Genomic DNA, 18,742 nt, shown 5'->3' with positions numbered 1-18,742 from the left:
TTTTTTTCCAAAAAAAAAAAAAAAAAATTTACATCAAATGAGCTTGTAATATTTTATTGGGCCGACGGTTGGCCCTCAACAATCGCCCGCGCTGACTCAAAATCCTGGATCTGTCACTGGAAGCAACATCACTAAGTCCATTATGAGGATCTGGGGTTGTGGTTACTACGATACAGAATGGTACAATATATTCTATTCTATGAAATTTTTATGCCTTTGGTGATCTGGATTATGTTGTAATATTTTTAAAAGAGTTGTATATTGGTTGGGTCTTCAAAGTGTGATTTTTGTATAATTAAATCATTAAAATAATCAAAGCAAAAAATATGATAAACATGGGCATCTTGCCTCACAAAGAAAACAAGCATATTATTGACTTAAGTGGCTACTATAGATGTTTGAAAATCACAAAGAACGCAACAAATCCCCATTGCAGCCAACATGAGGTCTATCTCTGTTCTAGTCATGGCCGGTAGCAGGAAGTTTCCAGAAATACTAGGTGATAACATATAGTCAAACATAAAGAATCATACATATAGAGGAGATGAATAAAGAAGAGGAAGAAGAAGAAGAAAATAATTGAGCCACCAAAAAATTAAGTTTCTATTGAATAATTAGTTTTATATATTACAAGAAGAGTAAACAAACAAAGAAAGAAACATATACTAAAAGTAAACTAAATAATATTATGCATAAATTAAACATGCTATATAGGCTAACACCCCTCCACAAACTCATGATGTACAGTAAGAACCAACAAGAGTTCGTCAAGCAAAAAGCGAAAATGATGAATTGGATGAGACTTCGTAAAGAAGTTAGCAAACTGGAATGATGAAGAAACAAAAGGTAAGAAAATAGTGCCATTGGCAGATAATGGCCAACTAAATGACAGTCAATTTGAATATGTTTCGTGCACTCTTGGAACATAGAGTTATGAGAGATTTGAACAGCATTTTGATTATCACAATATATAGGAGTTGGAGAAGACGATGGAATACCCATGTCTACAAACCAACACAAACATATGATCTCAATGGTGGTGGATGTCGTAACTCAATAATCTACTTCGGTAGAGGAACAAGAAACGGCAGTGTATTTCCTACTCTTACAAAAGATAAGGAAACCATCCAAAAATATACAAAAATCGGTAGTGGACTTACGATCAGTGGGTTTACTGGTCCAATCAGCATCAGAGTATGCATGAAACACTAAAGAGGATATCAATGGAAATAAAAGACTATAAAAGCAAGTACCATAAAGATAGCGTAAAATACAAACAACGGCTACCCAATGAACTGTAGTAGGAGTTGAAACAAACTGACTAATAATATGAACAGTATAAGCAATATTGAGATGTCTAATAGTGAGATAAACCAGAAACCCAACAATGGTGCGACACAAAGCGAGATCAGTTAAAGGTGCACTGTCAGAGGGTGAATATCGAACATTGGACTCAAGACGAGTATCAGGAATTTTAATAGCAATAAGACGAGCACACTCAATAGCATACATAGTATACTTAGACTGGGAGAGAAGATAATCTCTAGGAGAATAAGCAACTTTGATCCCAAAAAATAAGTTGATACACCTAAGTTCTTCATTTCAAAACAACGAGCCAATTCTAATTTCAAAGCTGCAAACTCATCAACATTAGTGATGGCAATTTACCCTGCCCCGCGTTGGGCGCAGCACAAGGCGGGGAGTAAATGGTCACCCCGTCACTCGGCCTGCCCCGTGAAACTTTTTTTTTTTTTTTTTTTATAAAGACTAGGTTTTTACTTGGTAAAATTAGCGAGAAGCAAAGTTGAGTTTTTCATACCAAACGTGAGCATTCTTTTGAGCTTCCATCCTTTTGTTTATGTATTTACACTAGTAACCCAGAGATTGAAGTCAGCTTTGAAGTAGGAAATGGAGTAAATTTAATTTTTCAAGTACAAATTACTCATTAGAACTGGGTCAAATATTGTTCATTTGTATGGTAAAATTATCCTCGTAAAACGAGCGCTTTACCCATTTATTTATGTATTTTTTTTACTTGTGTTGTAAGCTCAAGCACATTTCAATAAGGAAAAATTTCATATATAAGAGATTAAGGATTATCCAATTTAAAATTAAGAAATAAGATCTACAATTTCAAAAATCAAATATTAATTAAAAAAATAAACGGGGCAAGCCCACTACCCCGCCCCGAACCCGCCCTGTTGCCATCACTAATCAACATCATCACCAGTAATAATCATATCGTCAACATAAAAGTAGAATGTGACCAATTGAAGTACATCTAAAGAATAGGACAAAGTTATGATGACTGAACGTAAAACCATGAGAGGTAACAAAAGTGAAAATTTTCCCAAAACCAGACATAAGATGCTTGTTTGAGGCCATGTAGTGCCTTCTGGAGCTTGCAAACATATCATGGAGAGAGAGAAAGACAGAAATGAGGAACCATATAAGCCTCATTATGAAGATGTCCATTCAAAAAGGCATTTTTGACATCCAGCTTAGAAAGACTCTGCTGACGAACAGATGTAACTATATTAAATGTACGAAAAGTGGTCATCTGGTAATAGAAGCAAAAGTCTTCTCATAATCCAGACCATACTGTGGATTAAAACTCTTAACAACCAATCTAGCATTGTAACTTTCAATTGAACCATCATATTTGGTTTTAATCTTATAAACCCAACAAGAACTAATAGCATGTTTACATGAAAGTAATGCAACCAAATCCCAAGTGCTTGTCTTATGTAGAGCATAGAGATTCATTGGCTATAGTCTGTTGCCAAAGAGGATCCAAAATACCTTATTTATAGGAAGAAGATTTAGAAAGCTTGTGAATGGAGATTAGAAAATAGAAAAAGGACTCAAAATAACAAGAATAAGCAAAATCAAGTAATTGAGTGGACCTGAGGAATAGACAAAGCAAGGGTTAGATCAACAATCTCGGGTGGTGGTCGAGAAGCCATAGAAAGAGAAGGGGTATCATGAGTCAGAGCATGTATACCTGTAGGACATGAAGAATCGATAGCACATGGGATATGAGAAAAAGTCTATCAATATCATCAAAAAATTAATCAATACAAATGAAGATAGCTTTAGTCATGTCATGAGTATTATCAAAAAGAGAAAAGAATGGAATGTGCTTAAGGAACATGACATAACGAGAGACATATAATTTATTATTAATGGGATCAAAACGGTGATAACCCTTTTGACCCTGCCCATAACATAAGAAAACATAGACAGCGGAGCAAGTTGTTAACTTACTACGTTCGACTTCAGGACGAAGAACGAAGCAAGTACAGCCAAAGACTCTCAATGAAGAGTTATCAAGAGGATATCTATACAATATTTCAAAGTGGTAAACTTGTATCATGGGAAGATGAAATCTTATTAATTAAAGAAACAGTAGAAAGAGTTGTTTCTCCCCCAAAATTCACTGGAAACTTTTGCAGAGAATAAACGGGAACGTGCAGTTTCTACAATGTACCTATGCTTTAGTTTAGCAACACCATTTTGTTGTAGGTTGCTAGTACACAAGGTTTAATGAATTTTGCCATCAAAATCAAGCCATTCAAAGAAATCAGCTGAAATACACTATCCACCCAAGTCACATCTAAAGCATTTAATACAACAAAATGTTGAGTTGTGATAATTGTTCTAAAGCACAATAAATAGAAAGAAAGTTACAACGTCGTTTCATAAGATAAACCCAACAATAACAACTATAATCATTGATAAAAGACACATAATATCTAGACCTTGCTTTTATAGTAATACATTCACGTCCCTACACATTAGAGTGAACAAGATCGAATGGTGCAACAGAATGAGAAATACTTCAAGGAAAAGGTAAAACAAAATTTAGCTAATTTACAATCACTATAATAAAAAATGTCATAAGTTTCTAAATCACCCAGTTGACCTTCAGAAATTAAAATTTTCAAACGGCTAATAGAAATATTTTTAAGGTGAGAATGTTACAAATGAAAATAGATGGCGATGAATTCAAAGGGAAATGTGACAAGTCAACACCAGAGGCTATAACATGTGGTGTTCTCAGATTTTCCAAAACATATAACCCTTCTTATCTACGACCTATCCCAATCAACTTCTAAGATCGAAGATCCTGTACATGACATACAATAGAAGAAAATCGAACTAAATATTTAGAATCACAAAGTGATAAGATTCAAAGTAAGAGCTAGAATGCAATAAACGTTTGAAAGTGATAAATTATGTATATTGACAAGACCAACACCTACTCACGGCAATAGTATGCCATCATCAGTCATAACAGACGTAGATGAGTTAGAAGGACGCAACTCATTAAAGAATTTTAAGTTAGATGACGTGTTTGGAGCACCGGAGTCAAATATCCATGATGAAGAAATACCTGAGTGACTCTGAGATCACAAACCTATACGAGTATAAGCTTACATAGTACGTGGCTATGTGGTTAAGAACTTCTGAAATTGTTCTATTAAACTAGTCAACATGGGACTGGAGGAAGGTGGTGCTCCAGGTACAGACAATAACTAGATGGCATGGTGGTAGCTATGTTAGCATTGAGACGATAGGATCGCTGCTGTGGTTGTGGGCTACCGCTTTTTCAATAGCTTAGGACATTGAAACTTTCAATGTCCATTTTATTTGCAAAAGTTACACTCATCACTAGCAACTCACATATAACCTTTTTTCTGATTCTGTGTGGATGCTCAAGAAGGTACAGCCAACACTAAGGTGCTAAGTAGAAGAAGAGATACTTTTCCTGCAAAAGATTTCAAACATGTTTCTTTGACTACATATTAACTAACCACCAAATCAATTGAGAGAAGTGGAGTGGGGTACAAGATAGAGCCTCTAAGTCCCTTGAAATTATGCGAAGTACCATAAAAAATTGAACTAATCGTTGCTCCTCTCTAAAAGTAATATATTCCTAACGTGCTTTCAATTTGATTCTATAAGAGCCAACTCATCCTAAATGAACTCATAGTAGAGTAAAACTCGAGAATATTCATATTCTTTTGTTGTAAAGCTCATATTTCAATCTCCTACTAACAACATTTTGCAAAGTTAGACTTGTGTATAACTTCTAAAAGTGATATCAAACTTTCTTTACTATTTCAAACTTCGCCGATTGTATACCAATGTATTACTCAACAAAATTATGAATCAAAGTGAGAATTTAAGTATTGTTTGACTCCCAATTATCTAACTCTATCACATAATTCTCAGCAGTATTCTTGGGTTTCACAACAATTTCATAACATAATCCCGTAGTCTTTTTTCCTTTAGAAAGTTCCTCATCATGGTACTCCAATATGAGTAATTTTTACCATTTAATCGGACACAAATACATTGAAACGAATCATCCTTTCAGCTGTCATTATAAAATCAACAAATAAGCAGCAACTGAATCATAAATAACTAGACTCACACAACAATCAATGCACATTCACAAATAACATCGATAACATACCATGTAGTGCATGTACAACCAAACCAATACCAACAAACAATTAGAACTTTACTAGGAGTACACTATCCCATTGAAGCTCTACCAAAAATCGATCCACGCCCTCTCACGTGACACTGTGTGTCTGCATATGGTGGTTCAATTGTTGTTGGAGTGTCACGCATGGTGCTACATGCGTCGGTCAAGGAAATTGGTCTCATCACGGTGAACCCAAATATGGTCACCAATCTCCGAACAAAGGTCGTGTCGAAGAGTTATAGTGAAAAAATGTAGTGGTTCTATGTAAAAAACAAGGGTAGAGATAGATTTTTCAATTACACGATTTTGTTTTTCAATTGCACAAATGGTTTGAGAATGTATGGACGAAAGAAACTGCAGGGAAAATCCTAAGTTTCACCAGTTCGGTCGGTTTATGAAAAATGAGGAATCCGGTATTCTCGATTTCAATACCGTATATACCTTTTGTCCGGTAAGATGATATATAACAGAAAGTTACAGTCGTACAACTAATTGGATAATAACAGAGTGAACAACAAAATAACTATTGAATTTACTGTAATAAATAACAAAACGAATAATTAAAATTTCAGGAAATGAAATTTCAAACCGAGGCCTGTGTTACACACAGTTTTCTTAAAATAGATTCGCCCCCTCACCGTCCGTGCTTGAGGTTTAAAATGAGTGTCCATTTTTCAGGATATAACGATAAAACCAGTAGCTTTCGAGCACCGCAGAAACCACTCCAGCGAACTGAACTAGTGCCTGAACTACACCACCATCAAGACATAAATGCAGAAAAAACAGAACTCTATGCAAATGAATTTCTTGTGTATTCTAAACTTGAAAGCTTTTACTTTGGTGTATTGAAATGAGAAAAATGAGCCACTATTTATAGGCTAGGTTACCATTAATGGCAATAAACTTTGGAGTTTCTCATCTTTTTCCTATATGGGACAAATTCATTTTTATCACATAAACTCCCTTTTGAGTGGCACACTTTGAGCCACAATTTCTCATTCACTCGAGCATCATCTTTGGCAAGTAAGTATATGTTTCAATGTACTCATGGAGGAAAACACAAATCAACTTTCATCTTCCAAATTGAACAACCGGGTCCCACTCAAAACTCGTGTCAAAGTCGGCCCCATAACTCAGTTTTTTTTCCAACAATCCCCCACATGAATGAAAATTGGGAGCGACTCATGCATGTGACACATGACGACTTATAAATGTGACACATGATGACTTGTGAATGTGACACATGACGACTTGGTGATATAGTTCAACAGTTGAAACCTGCATAGGATAGGTAGGTTGTACCCTTTGAACCTTCCCTTGTGAAAGCATATTTACTTCACTGGTTGACCAGTAGATCCAATGTCCTTGAACTGTTCTGTCGTTTATATAAACGATGATACACTTCACATAGGATTCTTCCTAACACATTTAAGTTCTCATTATTATGTTCGTTTTGACCATGAACATACGCCTAGTTCTGTGAGAGTTCACAAGAATCGCGCCCCACACAATTTCCTTAGAAGTAGCCTCACTTCTCTCTCACATAGGTGATTTCTTATTACAAGTAACCCACATTACTTGGCTCGATTTTCGATATATAAGAATCATTAAAAGTCTATTGCTTATCCTCCATCTTTACGGGCATCACTGTCACAAGAATGGACAGGATGTAATATCCCCCACAGTGATTCTATTAAGTCTTTACAATTAGGTTGTCCCTTTGAACCTAGATCTTGGGATCTCCAGTCAACTAGGTTGGGTTGTCCTTTGTATTAACTTATCCATTCAAGGGCTTAAGTCTCATTCCTCTCGATGATTTCTCAACTAACTCTCTAGTTAACCATTTGGTTAGCGGATCCGCAATGTTATCCTTTGACTTTACATAATCAATAGTTATAACTCCAGTTGAGAGTAGTTGCCTAATGGTATTATGTCTATGACGTATATGTCTAGACTTACCATTATACATGTTGCTCTGTGCCTTCCAATTGTCGATTGACTATCACAATATATGCAAATTATTAGCACAGGCTTTGACCATCTTGGAATATCCTCTAAGAAGTTGCATAGCCACTCAGCCTCTTCACCACTTTTATCTTGAGCTATAAACTCAGATTCTATAGTGGATCTGGCTATCACTGTTTGTTTAGAAGATTTCCATGATATAGCTGCACCTGCCAATGTGAACACAAATCCACTCGTGGACTTTGAGTCTTTTATGTCGGATATCCAATTAGCATCACTATATTCTTCAATGACCGCTGGATATCTGCTATAGTGCAGTCCAAAATTACGAGTATATCTCAAGTACCTTAGTACTCTTACTATTCCTTTCCAATGATCAGCTCCTGGATTACTCGTGTATCTACTCAGTTTGCTCACTGTGTAGGCTATGTCTAGTCTTGTACAACTCATCAAGTACATCAGACTTTCAATAATTCTCGAGTATTCTACTTGAGACACACTTTCAACTTTGATCTTAGATAGATGTTGACTCCTATCTATTGGGGTTCTAGCCATTTCAGTATCATCCATACTGAACTTTCCTAGGATTTTGTGCACATAATGTGACTGGCTTCGAACAAGACCATCCGATGTTCTTGAAATTTTGATTCCAAGTATAACATCAGTTAGACCCATGTCTTTCATGTTAAATCTTGAATTTAACATGATTTTAGTGGATTTGATCACCTTATCGCTGCCAACAATAAGCATGTCATCAACGTAAAGACATAAAATGACATAACCATTTTCAGTGTCTTTAATGTAAACACATTTATCACACTCATTGATCTTAAATCCACTCTCCATCATGACACTGTCAAATTTCTCATGCCATTGTTTTGGTGCTTGTTTCAAACCATACAATGACTTCACCAATTGACACACCTTCTTTTTCTGCCCTGAAGACGAAAACCCTTCGGATTGTTTCATATAAATTTCTTCATCTAAGTCTCCGTTCAAGAAGGTAGTCTTAACATCCATTTAATGTACTTCAAGATTTTGCAAAGCGGCAATCGCAAGTATCATTCTAATGGATGTTATTCTCGTTACTGAAGAATATGTATCAAAGTAATCAAGGTCTTTCCGTTGTCGGTAACCTTTTATTACCGACCTGGCCTTATACTTTTCAATAGTTCCATTTGCTTTCATTTTTCGTTTGAAAATCCACTTGTAGCCCAGTGGTTTATTTCCTGGTGGAAGATCCACTAACTCCCATGTATAATTTTGCAGGATAGAATCTATTTCACTTTTAATGGCCTCTTTCCATTGAGGGCCTTCCAAAGAGTTCACAGCCTCTTGATAGCTTTGAGGTTCACTTCTAGCATATAGGTCAGAAAATCCAGACCATAAGATTTTTTTGTCCTTTCCCTTTTGTTACATCTAGGTTCAACCTCAACCTCCTCTTCTGGTTTTTGATCCTAACTATGTTCAGTCATAGTCTCATACGTCCATTTAAAAGAACTTGCCTCTTCTTCGGACCTGCATGGAAACACATGTTCAAAGAACGAAGCATTTCTCGACTCCATAATCGTGTTTTTGTGTATATCTTGGATTTTAGATTCATACACGAGAAATCGATAAGCACTACTGTTATGTGCATATCCAATGAATATGCAGTCTACAGTTTTCGGGCCTATCTTCACCTTCTTTGGTGTTGGGACAACCAATTTAGTAAGTATTTATAGGAAGGCGTTCTTTCTTTCCATAACTCATAAGAGGTCTTCTCCATTTTCTTTCGGGGCACCTTATTCAAAAGGTAATTTGCTGATAACACAGCATCTCCCCACATGTTCTGAGGTAATCCAGAACTTACTAGCATCGCATTCATCATCTTCTTTAAGGTGCAAATTTTCCTTTCAGCAACACCATTTTGTTGTGGTGAATACGGTGCGGTGGTTTCATGTATGATTTCATGTTGTGCACAGAATTCAGCAAACGGTGCTTCATACTCACCACCTTGATCACTTCTTAGCACCTTAATTTTCTTGTTAAGTTGATTTTCAACTTCATTCTTATAGAGAACAAATTTCTCTATCGCTTCATCCTTGCTTTTTAGCAAATATACATAGCAGTATTTCATGCTATCGTCGACAAAAGTAATGAAATACTTGTTGCCACCTCTTGTTTATACAAATTTTAAATCACATATATCACTGTGAATTAAATCAAGTGATTCCGTATTTCATTCAATTGACTTAAAGGACGACCTAGTCAATTTTGCTTCAACACAAGTCTCACACTTATGTTTGGAATCAACATGGAATGCTGGTATGCATTTCAAGTTAACTAGCCTACGTAAAGTATCATAGTTAACGTGTCCTAGTCTACCATGCCATATATTGGAGGACTCAAGCAAGTAAACAGAAGCATTCACTTATTATTCATTTTTTGTTTAACAACCATTACATTGACTTTAAACATTCCATCGGAAACATAACCTTTTCCGACAAACATTCCACTTTTCGACAAGATGACCCTGTCTGACTCAAACACAATGTGGAAACCATGCTTATTCAAAAGCGATCCGGACATAAGGTTCTTGCGGATTTTCGGCACATATAGCACGTTGTTGAGAGTCAGTTCTTTTCCCGAAGTCATCTTTAGAACCACTTTTCCTTGGCCCTTGATTTCAAAAATTGCTAAATTTCCCATGAACAACTTCTTTCCATTCTCAAATGCTTCAAAAGCAGTAAATAACTCTTTATCAGAGTACACATGTCTCATAGCTCAAGTGTTAATCCACCATTCTTTTGGGTTAGAACCCACCATATTCACTTCAGAAATGACTGCTGCGAGACTCATCTCCGACACATCATGTGCCATGTAGTCAACCACATTTGCTTCTTTCTTCTTCTTTTGCAATCTGCACTCCAAAGATTTGTGGCCTACTTTGTCACAGTTGAAGCACTTTCCTTGAAATTTTTTCTTAAGAATGCCCTCTTTTGGTCCCAGCTTGATCCTTTTTCTACCGGATGGCCCAGCTTTGATTTTGTAGTTCTTACTACCTTGACCATGTTCAACAATATTGGCCTTAGCCGCACCAGGATCGAACCACTTCTTTTTGAAACTCTTGTTGTCTTCTTCAATTCGAAGTCTAACGATCAGTTCTTCAACGTTCATTTCTTTTCGCTTGTGTTTCAGATAATTCTTAAAATCTTTCCACGCGGGAGGCAATTTTTCAATGATTGCAGCCACTTGGAAAGTTTCACTCAGAATCATCCCTTCGGCATGAATTTCATGAAGAATCACTTGGAGTTCTTGCACTTGACTGATTACAGTTTTGGAGTCCACCATCTTATAGTCTAAGAATCGATCGACGATAAATTTCTTAGCTCCGGCATCCTCAGTCATATATTTCCGGTTCAAAGACTCCCACAACTCCTTAATAGTTTTCATGGTATTATACACGTTGTATAGCGAATCTGCCAAACTGTTCATGACGTAATTCTTGCATAAGAAGTCTGAATGGTTCCAAGCATCAACAGCACTGATTGCTTGAACATCCACCTCACCCTCTTGGAATTTTGGCGCACTTTCAGTCAAGAATCTCGCAAGATTCAAGGTGGTCAGATAGAACAGCATTTTCTACTGCCACCTCTTGAAATTCAAGCCGTTGAATTTCTCCGGCTTTTCCCCATGGTTAACTAATACATTAACCGGAACATTAGCCACATGTTGTCTCACAACACGACTTAGCACTTGAGCCACAGTCTGAGTCATAACAGAGTTAGGCCCTACAGCCATAGCTGCACCCATAGCCGAACTAGGCCCTGCACCCATAATTGAACCCACATCCTGAGTTTGGGTACCTACAGCTTGGGACACATCCATGTTGGTGGAACCGGTTGCCATTTCGTCTTTTGAAAGAACCAAACAATAAATTAGTATAACAAATATAAGAAACTAATCAGTTCAGAAATAATCAATATAGGAAACCAATTTTTCCTTTCTGAAAATCTGTTTTAAGCTTGTAGGGAAAATCCCAAGTTTCACCAGTTCTGTCGATTTATGAAAAATGAGGAATCCGGTATTCTCGATTTCAATACCGTATATGCCTTTTGTCTGGTAAGATGATATATAACAGAAAGTTACAGTCGTACAACGAATTGGATAATAACAGAATGAATAACAAAACAACTATTGAATTTACTGCAATAAATAACAGAACGAATAATTGAAATTGCAAGAAATGAAATTTCAAACCGAGGCTTGTGTTACACACAGTTTCCTTAAAACTGATTCACCCCCTCACCGTCTGTGCTTGAGGTTTAAAACGAGCGTCTGTTTTCCAGGATACAACGGTAAAACCAGTGGCTTCCGAGCACCACAGAAACCACTCCAGCGAACTGAACTAGTGCCTGAACTACACCACCACCAAGACAGAAATGCAGAAAAGACAGAACTCTATGCAAATGAATTTCTTGTGTATTCTAAACTTGAAAGCTTTTGCTTTGGTGTATTGAAATGAGGAAAATGGGCCACTATTTATAGGCTAGGCTACCATTAATGGCAATAACCTTTGGAGTTTCTCATCTTTTTCCTATGTGGAACAAATTCAATTTTCCCACATAAACTCCCTTTTGAGTGGCACACTTTGAGCCTCAATTTCTCATTCACCCGAGCATCATCTTTGGCAAGTAAGTATATGATTTCGATGTACTCACGGAGGAGAACGCAAATCAACTTTCATCTTCCAAATTGAACAACCGGGTCCCACTTAAAACTCGTGCCAAAGTCGGCCCATAACTCAATTTTTATTTTATTTTTTCCAATAGAAACAACCTCAATGCACGAATTAAGGTTCTGATACCACGATAACATATAATCAAACATATAGAGGAGAAGAACAAAAGAGGAGGAAGAAGAAGAAGAAGAAGAAAATAATTGAGCCACCAAAAAATTAGGTTTCTAATTAATAATTAGGTTTATATATTACAAGAAGAGTAAACAAACGAGAAAAACTATAAAGAAACTAAATAATATTATTAGATTATAAGTTTTGTATAAAGAAAAAGGAAATAATGAAAATGAAAATGCAATCAGGAAGTCTCTATTTATAAATTCGTCCATATATTTGAGAACTAGGCTTGTGGCAATACCTTGGAATCAAGAGTTAAGATTGTCAGATGGGGGTGACAATGATAAATTAAATTAATTTTTTTCACATTTTCTCAGCCAATGTGTGGTAATGTATTTAAATATAAAGGATATACCACTTGGATAATAACTTCATGGAACAGACGCAGCATCTTTTTAGGAACTATCATATTGAGTGGGGAGTTCAACGTTTGCTCTGTACGTGTTTTCTAAAAAGCTATTAATAGTTTTCTTTTTATAACAAATCAAAGTTAAACAATAATGTCAACTACATCAATTTATTATCTACATATTTCGTAGAACTGACTACTATTCCTACAAATAATTTTAGACGAACAGCAGTATTGATTTGGTTCATTCAATCAATATTTTGGAAGGGATCTTATGAACCATGGGAATGAAGGCAATGTGATTTTGGGCATGCTGGGAATGTTGGAATAGTTGCTTGGGTTGGGATGGTAGAATGGAAGGTATTGGTGGCACAGCTGGTTTTGAAAGACTCGGGATGGTGGGAATTGGTGGCTAACTTGGCTTGGGTAAAGATGGTATTGTCAGCATCCCTGGCAGAGGAGAAATACTTTGGTGGGACGGTCGCATTGTCCCAGTTGCCTCACCTCATTGGATAAAGGTGAACCACCCGATGAGGTGGTGACTCCCCATTCAATGATTGCACTATGTAGGATGGTGCAACCGTCCTTAACCAAGGAGGTGATCGTCCCTGACAAAGGAGTTGTAAATGATTGCAGCAGATTACGTGAAGCATGACATTTTTTATTGCCAGTGAGGGCTATAACTGCGAGAATGAAAATGCAAGTGTAAAAGCTTATCGCCATGAAATCTCAAAATGGAAATGAAGAGTGTTTTCTCTGCTCAGTTGGGACTTGGGGCAAGAAGGTTGCACTAACATAAAATGGGCTAAAATTTTATCTTAAAATTGCTTTTCACAAAAATCCACAGCTTTATATAAATTAAAATTTCTGTAGTGTATATATCTTGTCGAACGCAAATATAATCCAAACCTAAAAACTATGCTTTTTATTGAGACAAATTTAATTCTACAATAATGTTATAGAGCATCAGTGGTACTGAGCACTAGTCTTGATGTCAATATATTATGACTTATATTAACAAGGTCATAAATTATTGTATTTAATTGAACCTGTAAAGCTAGACAATTTATTCCTTTCTTCCTTCCCATCACTATTAACATGATTATCTTCTTCTTCTTTTTCAGGTAATTTTTGGTTCTGTTTAGCAGTTGTAGCTGTTATTTGCGTTTCTGTCTTTCTATTCGTGGTGTAAAGTTGGAAAAGATATTAAAAAATAAATAAATAAATAAATAAAATATATATATATATATATATATATATAGAGAGAGAGAGAGAGAGAGAGAGAGAGAGAGAGAGAGAGAGAACATCTTACTGTTGTCAATGTCCCACTTTGGCGGCCCATTTCTTATTTCCTTTCCTAATCTATGCGGTGTCTGATGGCAACACAAATGAAGAACTCAAGAGAAATCGGAAATAAATCCAATGTCTTTAGATTAATAAAATAAACAACTCCCCTAAATGGCTAATGGAATCAGTTTTTAAAATAAAAAAAAATAAAAATTCAAATCTATGGAAGTTCACAAGACAGTCAACAAAGAAATAGAAGATAGCAAAATTTCAACAGCTAAACATATGTAGGGAGCATAAATGAACCACATATGGTGCTGAATTTGTGAACTAATTGATGCTGCGATGAAGTCTTGTGACTTATGTAGCAATGAGGTCTCGTGACTTGGGCTGCATTAAGATGAATACTTTGCATACTGTGATTCGTGGACTACATTTAAATTTGATACGAGAGTGAAAATGTAAAATGTGAATAATAATAATAATAATAATAATAATTGAATAAACGTTACAAAAAATAGAGAAAAAATACAGTAATATCATACATAAACAGTGGCTCATGTTACAAGAACAAAACAAACAACATATAAATTGACATAAAACCAATAAAAAAGCACCATATGACTCCAACAGATGTATAAAACCCACAATACAAAGAAATTAATAAATCTCCATTACAGCCAATGCGAAGTGTGTCTCTGCTCTAATCAAGGCCTGTTACAGGAGGTTTCGAGAGACTATTGGCAACAGTTTACTTGGAAGGTGGTGGAGAAAAAAAGGGAATGTTAGGAATGGAAGGGATCTTTGGAACAGAGGGGAATGAAGGCATGGGGGGCAATGTTACTTTGGGCATGCCGGGAATGGTTGGAATAGTAGGCTGGGCTGGTATTGTTGGAATGGAAGGCATCGGTGGCACGGCTGGTTTTGGAAGACCAGGAATAGACGGGATTGTCGGCATTCCCGGCAGTGGAGGTGGCAGTAATTGCAGCAGATTACGTGCAGCCTGGCATTTTTGATTGCTAGTGAGAGCTATAACTACGAGGAAGAAAACGCAAGTGTAAATGCTTCTAGCCATGATCAACTGCAGATGAACGAAGTTTTTTTCTTTTTTCCTGATAGCGAAGCAGGTTTAAATTTGATGATGGAAAACAAATGGGATTTAGGGTATTTATTTATAGATGGAGTTCATAGCCAAAAGTTGCCAACTATTTAGATGTTGGTGGAAATAGGTTCAGGTTGATTATGACTCCAATTGGTGGTTTGGAAATTAAGAATATTTGCTATTGACATTGTTGTTGTTAGTTAAACCTTCCAGCAAACAAGTGGCAGGTTCGGGCATTAGTCTTTTTTTCTGGAGTTTATGTTGTTCAACCACCACAAGACACTGAAAGCTGTCATAATTCCTAACCATTAGATAAAAAAAATAATAATAATAATAAAGATACTAAAAACTCAAACAGGGAACAACACGAGTCTTTTGAAGATCGATTATGAAACATTGAGTTCTCTATCATTGTACGAATAATGCTCAATAACTAGTCACGTTAACCTCGAGATCTAAACATCTAATTCACCTACATTCGCACCACATTAAAATTAACTAAACAGAAATTATACATCTCGATGTTCCAAGCATCCGAATGAAACATAGTTGTTTTCAAGTACAACATCTTATAGAGCAAGTTTTAGGGCATAATATGTGACTTATTTTTAAAGTGGTTCCACCTACTTTCAAAATAAGTCATACATTTGAAACTTATCTTTAAGATAGGTCACACCAAACATGCTCATAGTTTCTAAAATTTGTACTCATCCAAAACTCACCTAAGAGGGAAATTCCATTTGTACAACGCCAAATGGCCCTATACACATAGAATGCTTCCTCGCAAGATCTTTGTTAATTCAACTGATTATATATACATTGTAAAATTTGTTGACAAATCAAAGTATGAATAATTCCATGTCTGTTTGATTTAACTAAAAAACAGCGTTTTAATAGATTTTGATAAATGTGTTTGAAAATTTTATAAAAATTGTATATATCATGAAATATATAGTCGAAAATGAGTTTGAAGAAACATGGATTTAAGACAATGAGGGACAAAGAAAGACAAAAAGTATTGTCAAAAACCATAAACAACGTGGCATATCGCAGAATTAAAATACAAATAAAGATTGTACAGTAACTTTAACAATACAAAATTAGTGGGCAAGGAGCGTAAAAAATGTACATCATATGAATTTTTAAATACAATGCAGAAATCATATTGCAAAAAGGGAAAATAGGACACAAAAAATTATATACAGTTGTAACAAAAAAAAATAACAAAATTGAAGCACACCTAATTTCATAATTGGAGCCAAATATTTCATAGTTGTGTATGAAATAAATTAAAAATGGGAAAAAAAATTCATATATCAAGTCTTAAGTATGGGTTAATTCAATTTTAAGAGAACAATTATAATTTCAAAACTCAGGTAATAAATAAATAATTAAAAATATTTTATTAATTAAATACATTAATGTCACAATTATGTTCTTACATGTTACAATTTATTTATCAATCACAAATTATCAAATTGATAACAAATTATTTATCGGTCCCAAATCAAAAAATTTATATGTTAGAATTTATTTATCAGTTACAAATCACAAATTTTATATATCACAACTTATTTTACAATCGCAAATTATAAAATTAATTTATCACAAATTATTTATTAGTCACAAATTATCAAATTACTTGATCACGACTTACCAAATTCTAATCATATTTCAAATTTAGTCACTATCACACATTATTCTGGATCACATATTATTCACGGTAACAAGATAACTAATTTATTGGTCAGAAACACTCTTCGTCCCACTTGACCACCATTATCATAACTGCCGCCACAACACTACCTTAAGAGCACTACCAACATCAGCACCACTACAGCCACCACTAACAATTGCAAACACAACCAAAGAAACCCCGAGATAAAATTGTCGCAATAAAATTGTCACTTGTGACCATAGATTTCCAACATTGGCCACATGTCCCGATCTGTAGTCTGATCTCCACCTGCCTATGAAGATTATTATTTTTGTTTTATATTCAGGTCTTTACAACTTCATAGTCAAATCTCCTCACCACTTGCCTGCATGTGAACAATATTCTGCTCGATTTGCAACTTCACATTCAGATCTCAGCGCTAGCCTCCTGCCTTCGCCTAACACCACCATCCCTTCTCTTCTTCAACCTGATATGTAGCACTATGCAAAAGGTGGTGTTGTCGCTGCGAGCATCATTGTCGCACGCAACGATCATGTGTGGTGGTGCGATCTTGTAACAGGTCAAAATAGAGATGGTGTGTGGAGAGAGAGAGCTATGAAAATGAATTAGGGTTTTGATCGTTGGATGAGTGAGGTGGGTGTTTAAATTAATTTAATTTTATAATAATATTATTTATATTAAAAATTAAATTATCATTTGATTTTTGAACAAAAAATCTTTACATCTGATTTTTAAATTCCTAATATTGAAATTTAAAAAGCAAGGATGGACGTAATTTCCACGTTGAATTGCAGGACCCAATGGCCAAAGGCCCCATTATTTAATGGGTTTTGCCCAACCAAAGAAGTTGGGTCAGTGCCCACATTTTTCAATCCTGCCCGTCACGAGAAAAGGCTCGTTTGGAAATTAGGGTTAAGATCGTTTTAAATACCAGCGAGAAGAAATCACTCTGTTCGCTTACAGTAACACAGTGCATCTCATCTGTAGTATCGTGAACAGGGGAAGCTGGTGAGCAAACATGAGAGCTAAGGTTGGTGGCCCTTTACCAATTGTTTTGAATCCATTCACTTTTAGTACTTTATTTCGTTCATTTTTTAGCTTTTATTGGAAATTACTAGTTACTCGATCCTCTTAAGTGCACTTTCACAACCAGTTTCGTCTTTTAAAAAAAAAAAAAAACAAACAAACAAACAAATTGCAATGTCAATCATCGATTTCCTAGTGTTAAACGGAGTGTTTATCATCTTTTTCTTACCTTGATCCGTGATATTTTGATTTTACTTGGAATTTCGTAAGGCTGGTTTATGGTTTTATAGTTTAATTGGCTAAGAACGTTCTCGTTCTAGTTGTACTGTAGATGTTTCTTGGATTCTTTTCGCCAATCTCGTGTTGGAATTTACAAGTGCTTGCCGTTCTATAATATCACGTTAGACAATGCACGCCATTTCCTATGCTAAATTAAATATGAAGAACATATTTAGTTTTTCTTTTTTCTTTTTTCTTTTTTTGCTTTCCCTGCTCTTTAAGTTTTTCTAGGGAACAGTTATATAATTTTCTAGTTTGCTTCCTTCTTCCTTTTTTTTAATTCAATTTTGGTTTTTCCAATTCAAACACTATATAGTTTGTCATTTTGCTTTGTTGTTTATGAATAAATCTAATTATTGGGTGTTCCTAGCGAATCGACAAATATATTTGATGCCCATATACTCAGTATTGTAGCAAATCAACATGCGTATTTGGGTACGAATAAGATTCTACATAATTTTAGTGAATCGATATCAAAGTATTCAAGGTTATTCAGGCAAAGAATTTTTGAAGGATAAGATTCACTCTAAAAAGCAATATTTATAGTGGTCTATTTTTCCCTTACTTATTTTGGGAACTCTACTTTAGGCACTTATTGATTTTTTTCATTAATATTTTTAATTTTTGGGAGAGAACTATGATGAGAACTTCCATCAATAATC

The sequence above is a fragment of the Olea europaea genome, unplaced genomic scaffold (assembly GCF_002742605.1).
Source record: "Olea europaea var. sylvestris unplaced genomic scaffold, O_europaea_v1 scaffold737, whole genome shotgun sequence".
In the NCBI taxonomy this organism is placed as follows: Eukaryota; Viridiplantae; Streptophyta; class Magnoliopsida; order Lamiales; family Oleaceae; genus Olea; species Olea europaea.
Note: the sequence above shows the minus strand (reverse complement) of the source record.